This window comes from Austrofundulus limnaeus, unplaced genomic scaffold (assembly GCF_001266775.1).
Source record: "Austrofundulus limnaeus strain Quisiro unplaced genomic scaffold, Austrofundulus_limnaeus-1.0 Scaffold35, whole genome shotgun sequence".
Classification (NCBI taxonomy): Eukaryota; Metazoa; Chordata; class Actinopteri; order Cyprinodontiformes; family Rivulidae; genus Austrofundulus; species Austrofundulus limnaeus.
In genome coordinates, this window is record NW_013952437.1 from 1,801,088 (window position 1) to 1,808,653 (window position 7,566).

The following is a 7,566-nucleotide window of genomic DNA, read 5'->3' on the forward strand; positions in this document are numbered from 1 at the left end:
TAAGTAAATCCAACAATCTGTTTTTTTGAGTGAGGTCATGCAAGACTTTAGTGTAACACTTTATCACTGTTAGCAAAATATATTTTAAACCACATGTCCAACTCTAACATTTGCAGTCAACCCTATTCTAAACTTTGGTGTTCACACATTAAGCAGGTCATTATCAATTCCTTTAAGAAATTAATTTTAGTCGTAGCTACTTTTTTTGGAACACCCTGCTGCAGCTCAGATTTTTTCCTTCTTTGTTCAGATTCAAAAGTATTTTAATCCAACATTGTGCACCACAAATGATGGAATTTTACAAWGAGAAATATTTTTTCTACAATAAAACGATTAATTATTTGCCTACTCAGTCTTTCACATGCTGGTGAACCTGCTCAACCTCTTTGAGTTGCTCTTTTTCTTTTTTTTACCTTTTATGCTGCCAAGTGTGAATAGTTAAAAAAATTATGCAACTTACTTGTTGGCCTTGAATGAGCAGTTTACAAATATAATTATTTCAGTCATTACCTAATTATTTAATAGAGTTTCCACAATGTTTCAGTTTATTTTACTTCACACTGGTTGAATATTTTATTAAACAGAAAAGACAGAGAACCAGCAGCTGAGCTGTCCTGTTTGAATCCCACAGAGGAAATAATTCTTGTTTCGTCAATTAATTCTGCTCAAACGACATCAAATGAGAAACTTGGGATGTATCAAACTGTGTCTTATTTTATCCCTTCATTTATGAGGCGGCATTTCACCTTGCTTGGTCGCTTGCTTTACTGGACCTGAAAACATAACGTCTTACATTTGTCTGGCAGTTTTATGATAGAGCTTTGTTTTGAAGTCTGTACAATACACCACACAAAAGGCAGGCAATGATCTCACTTGTGTATGTGCAAGTTTGTGTCTGACTGTTAGCAAAATATCTCATGAACCACCACAAGAATTTTAATAAAACTTTCAAAAAGTAATCATTGGATCTATGTCTACAGTTGATTACAATTTGGATTTAACCCAATACAAGATGGCCACCCCAGCTGATCAAACTTATCAAACACAAACATGGCTTTAACACTGTCAGTTTTACAGATAATGAGCTGAATGTTGGTGTCCTGGTAGCTGATAGTCATCCCCAACACTTASCGCACAAAGTGATAGCACAAATTATTTCTATAAAACTTTGTTAATAACTTTTGGAGCCAATTCTTTTTGTCTGTTTGCAAAATCTTTCAAAAACCAGTGGACAGATTTAAAAGAAACTCGGAAAGTAACAATTAAATGTGCATCTATGATTGGTCACCTGAAGAACCCATTTGATGGAAAATAAAAGTGACTTTACATCTGGTTATTTTTATATGAAGCTGAAATTAGGTGTGGTAGTAGCTGGAAGCCATCCTCAGTACTTCCTCTGAGCTCAGAATAGGTCAAATGAGATCTTTGTTTAAAATGTCAGTATGCAAACTTTCATATTTTAATCTTTTACATACTAGTGTTCTGCAAAAGATAAAGTAAGAGGATTTTGTATTATGTTATATTATGAAGCACTTGACCTCTCTAGCTATTACTGGGGCATTGAAATTCATAAACATTATTATAAATGTAAAAATATTGAATGGTTCTTGCTGTAAGGCGGCAATATGCTAATTGCTTAACCTGCCGGGCATCCATAATGTTGGTTATTGTTCTAATGCTCACCCTGAGCAGGCAGGTTAAAGTATTTACCTCCTCTGTATTGTTTGTGTATGAGGAATCAGAATTAAAATCTGTGTGGCTTTTTGCCAAAAAACACCGGATAGACATTAATGTTTTTAGAATAAGTATATTTGTTTTTATTTTAGCTGTATCTGAGAACTTTGTTAAGAGATTTTTGTTGGATTTTTGCTTCCAGTCTGTCAAGTTTTGCAAGAAGAAATCAGAAGAAGGAGAAGGAATCACCTGGCTCACCAACTGTGGGAAGGGCCAAAAGAATTGGGCGCAGTGTGTGATGGGCAGGAGGCGAGGACCCTGGTGGTCTGATCCTCGGCTACAGAAGCTGGCTCTAGGGATGTGGAATGTCACCTCTCTGGTGGGGAAGGAGCCTGAGCTAATGTGTGAGGTTGAGAGGTTCTGACTAGATATAGTTGGACTCACCTCGATGCACCGCTCTGGCTCAGGAGCCAGTCTCCTTGAGAGGGGTTGGGCACTCTTCCACTCTGGAGTTGCCCTTGCTGAGAGGTGCCAAGCAGGAGTGAGCATACTTATTGCCCCCCATCTTGGTGCCTGTACGTTGGGGTTCACCCCGGTGAATGAGAGAGTAGCCTCCCTCTGCCTATGTGTGTGAGGACGGGTCCTGATTGTTCTTTGTGCAACAGTCCTAACAGCAGTTCAGATTACCCACCCTTTKTGGAGTCCTTGGAGGGGGTGCTGGAGGGGCAATGAAAATGAAACCTGGAGAGGTCTTTTGTGCTCGTCATAGATTGTCCATAACGAACACCATGGGTCGACTTTCCAATCTCTGGTGCTGAGGTCAGTGAGGTGGTTAAAAAGCYCCTCGGTGGCAAGGCRCCAGTGGTGGATGAGATCYGCCTGGAGTTCCTTAAGGTTCTGGATGTTGTGGGATTGAGTTGGTTGACGCGACTCTACAATATTGCGTCAACATCAGAGGTAGTTCCCCTGGATTGGCAGACCGGGGTGGTGGTCCCCCTATTTAAAAAGTGGGGCTGCAGAGTATGTTCCAACTACAGGGGGATCACACTTCTAAGCCTYCCTGGTAAGGTCTATTTAGGGGTCCTGGAGAGRAGGGTCCGTCGGATAGTCGGATCAGATTCAGGAAGAGCAGTGTGGTTTTCGTCCTGGTCGTGGAACAGTGGACCAGCTCTACACCCTCAACAGGGTCCTGGAGGGTGCATGGGAGTTYGCCCAACCAGTCTACATGTGTTTTGCGGACTTGGAGRAGGCGTTCGACCGTGTCCCTCRGAGAGTTCTGTGGGGGGTACTCTGAAAGTATGGGGTACCAGGCCCATTGATATGGGCTGTTAGGTCCGTGTACAACCAGTGTCAGAGGCTGATCTTTGTTACCGATTCTGTTCATAACTTTTGTGAGCCAAGGCGTTGAGGGGATCCAATTGCATCTCTGTTTTTTTTTGCGGATGTGTGGTTGGCTTCATCAGATCGTGATCTCCAACTCTCACTGGAGCAGTTTGCAGCTGAGTGTGAAGCAGCCGGGATGGGGATCAGTGCCTCCAAATCCGAGACCGTGGTCTTGAGCCGGAAAAGACTAGTGTCTCCTCCRGGTTGGGGAAGAAGTCCTGCCCTAAGTCTGTTGTGGCTGTATAGTTCTCCTGTTTGTTTAATGAATACTTTGTAAAAACCAATAGGTCTTGTTTCTTCAGACTATAATCTTAAACATTAATCATTTAATTAAGTGGAAAAACAGGTTTTTCAACAATATAAGATTTAATGTTACAACAAATAAATAATTAGCCAAACACAACTTATCTTAATTCTTGTGCTGTTTATTTTCTCTTTGGTGCAGTCATATCCATAAATAGGGTTGCCATGATTAATCGATTAATCGACGACTGATCGATTATTAAAATAATCGATGACTAATTTAATAATCGATTAATCATTTTCTTTTGTTGTTGTTGTTCTTTACTTTGTTTTTCTCTCCAGCTTTGACACCTTCCACTGCCACCATCTACCTTTCTGTCCTTGACACACATGCACAGTAGTGGTAACTGGGGTAGGCCGTGGAYGTCACAAGACATTATACAGACAGGCTCTGGTATCATGGCTACCTGACAACAGAGCTCAAAGTGTGGGATCATWTTAAGAAAATGAAAGAGAAACCTGTGCAATATCTGCAGAGCAGAACTTTCCTTCCACAGCAATTATTTTTAGTTAGCATATAGCTAAAATCTAACGATGGTTATATAATAGCAGCTGCATTCTGACGTGATAAGCTGTATGTTTAATATTCAATTAACGTATGATCYGATTAGTCGACTAATGGAATAAATAATCGGTGATTAATCGATTATTAAAATTATCGTTTGTGGCAGCCCTATACCAAATTCACAGTTTTGACTAAATTGCAAGCTTTAAATAACTATGAATGCGTTTTTTTATCTTTTAAAAATGATTTAAATACTCGCCATGATCAAAAATCTTTCTGAACAATCTTTTAATCTTCATGAGAGTTTTCATTCATCCCCTCTCCCCCCTATTTTTGAATGTGGTTTCTGTTCTGTCTTGGTTTTTTGTTTCAGTAAATGTTTAAACTGTGGTTTCACGGGATTCATTTTTAGGTAAAAGGATTTACACAGTTTCTTTTCTTTTCTTTTTTTTTCCAGCTTCTGTGACGCAGTTGCATCAATATAAATGAGAGATTGAGTTCCCAGAGCTTCAGCTGCAGAGTGAGRAGGAAGAGGAGGAGGGTAATCTAATCAGATCCCACAAACCTCTCAGTCATTAAACCGCCTCCAGGAAACACCAGGAGCTCCACAAAGAGCTGAGGATGATGCACAATAGGTCGAGCAAACACAACAGAAGTCACACCCTAGATTTAATATTTCTGCAAATGATATGTGTCTTTTTGTGTTTCTGATTAAAGATTGGTCTGAGGGGGGAAAATGAATAAGCCTGAAAGAGACAAAAAAATAAATAATAAATAAATAATAATAATRAAATGTTTTATCTACTCACCAAGGCAAATAAATACTTACAATATTGTTCTAGTCACGTGTATTATTGGTGAATATTGTTCATATTTGGCTAAATAAATATCCCATGGTAATCATAATTTTTATTCTGACAGCTACTTTCTCTAAAAACACTGAAACGCTTTGAAAAAACAACATTTTGCCAGTTAATGAAATTGATTGTTGTTCCACAGTCAGCCACTGGAGGGCAGTCTCATCCAGGCTTTGCTCCTGTACTAAACGTATTCATGTCCAGTAGTACATCATATCTGTTCTAATGTTCTGTTAAGGTTAATACAGTTTCCATGGAAATGAACTTAGACATGCACACCACATTAAAATAACATGTTCATTAAAACTGCATTATGATGCTGTTCACAGGGGGTTCTATTGGGTTTGACTCTGCTGTGGACGTCATTGCTCTTTTAGGTTCTCTTATATACCAGAAACAATAAATTGAACATGAACATTCACCMCCTTTATGTAGGTAAGTACTGTGTACTTACCTGGTACAGACTGGATATTACCGGTACAGGGCACTAGAGGTAAATAGAGGACAAACAGTGCTAAAGTTTGCATTAATATTTTTGCTTGTTGAATTCGACAAGGTGGCAGATTCTGACTGTGCATCTATAAGAAACACATAAATGCTAAAATCATGATAATGTCACATTATGCATGATTCATTATTTAGACTGACATTTAGAAAAAACACTATCCTTATTAAATCAGTCATCCATTTGTGTTTCAGCTAAATTTATTTTATGAATGTTGCATTTTCTATTATATGCCTTTAAGAGCAAATAAATTGCTATAGTTTATGGTGCCCTTGTTTTTTTTAATGGATTTAATCTGTTGTATAATTGTAGTTATCTTTTTTCCCAGAGTTTTTCAGTTTTCCCCCTGCTGCTCTTGTTCAGTATGTTTCAGTAAAACTGTTTCTTGGCTCATGCTTGCCTCCTGCATGTCTGAATTTAGGTCCTTCTTCCAACATCCACCTCCAAACCACAGCAGTTATTGTCACGACAACACACACACACACATACACACCTACACACAGACACATACATGCACACACACACACAATGCATAGACAAGGAAGTTTTATTTCATTTCCTGCAGTCGTATATTTGTGGGTACAAATTGTATTTTCTCACATCTTTTTTCAGTAACCCATGATGCATTGCATCCATACATTTGTAGCTCAAAACAGCTTTTACAAAAAAAAGGATATACAATATATACTTATATTTATATTTATATATATAATAATATACATGTGTTTCTTTCTGCATTTAAATGTGTTTTTTTTTTCTTTTGATGAATTTTAGAAGCTTTTAAAAAACACACAGCCAAGTGGAAAGAAAGGTTGAACAGAAAGTCATTACCCAACATGTAATAGCCAGGTTATCAAAGTCATCAACTTTGGCTATCGTACACTTAACATGAAGCCCTTCAAACACAGTTTGCATATATTCCACAATTAGAGTCATGTAAATCCAGAGTGAYTGGCTTCTTTTGCTGTACTATGGACCCGCATGTAACAAGTATCACAGGTGGAACAAAAACACATCAGAAACAAGGGGTTGGTTTGTGGATTAATTCAGGTTTTCTTTAAAGCTTTTTTAAAAAAAAAAATAAGCGTCAGAGCGTATTTTGCTTTTATGATAACATGATATGAATTATATTAGGATTAGAGGATTTTAACTTTGTAATAAATATGTTCTGTGCAGTATATATTTTTTGCAGAATCATTCTTAAAAAATGAAAAGCAAAAATAAACATCCTCATTTTTCTGTGTATGGCTTCAATACGTAYGTCTTCAGCTCAGGACAACTGACAGAGGGCTCGTGCTTCCTGCATACAGTATATGGGTTTTTCCCTTGTCTGTCTGTTAGCAAAATATCTCATGAACCACTGAACAGATTTTAATAAAACTCTCTACAAACTCTCAACAGCTAATTAACTTTTGGAGTCAGCTCGATTCAAGATGGCTGCCACAAATAATGAAACAAAAATGGCTATAAATCAGTCGTTTTTAAAGATATTAAGCTGAAATTTGGTGTGGTAGTAGCTTGGACTTATCTTCAACATATACTCTCAGTACTAACAAAACACATAAGTTCTTTGTTTAAAACCCTGGCATGCAAGGCTGCAAGTGACGAAGCTGCTTTCAGTGAAATTGTTTTGCACTGAGGTTGATATGGTTTTTTTTTTTCTACCAGGGTCTTAGTATCAGGAAAATGCAAATAAAGCAAGTGAAAGAGCAGCGTTGTAAACAAACATAGTACAGGAAAAAGTGTCACTCAGACTGTCACAGTCAATGCAAATGATAAGTCCACTGTGCTGTGTTGCATTTTGTCAACAGCATTTCTTCTGGTGTTCATCACTTCACATTATAGAGCTCAAAATTACATCTTTTTTTTCCTCAATACAACATAATAAGAATAATCGTGTGTTTATACTAATTGATCATCATTCATGTAAACATATTTAACCAGGTCATGCAAACAGTAGACCAAAACTTCTTCCACTAGAGGTGCACAGCACAGAGCAGGCGGAGCACCCAGACTGAGATCCCTCCGACTCAACGTGAGCCGGAATCGGGCCAGAATGAGAGACGGACAGCTGGCGACTGTTTGGTCTCTCGTCAGAAATAGAATGAACAGAACGAGCGTGGTGTAACGTAATGAAAACTGTCCTCMTGGCATGATGAGAGCTCATGGATATGAGGACTCATATGGGGATCTCAGTTTGAGCCTCTGGTAACAGAATAGCCATAAAAAAACAAACAAACACAAGAGTCTTCTTTTGATATTCATACATTTCAGTGTGTGTGTGTGTGTGTGTGTGTGTGTGTGTGTGTGTGTGTGTGTGTGTGTGTGTGTGTGTGTGT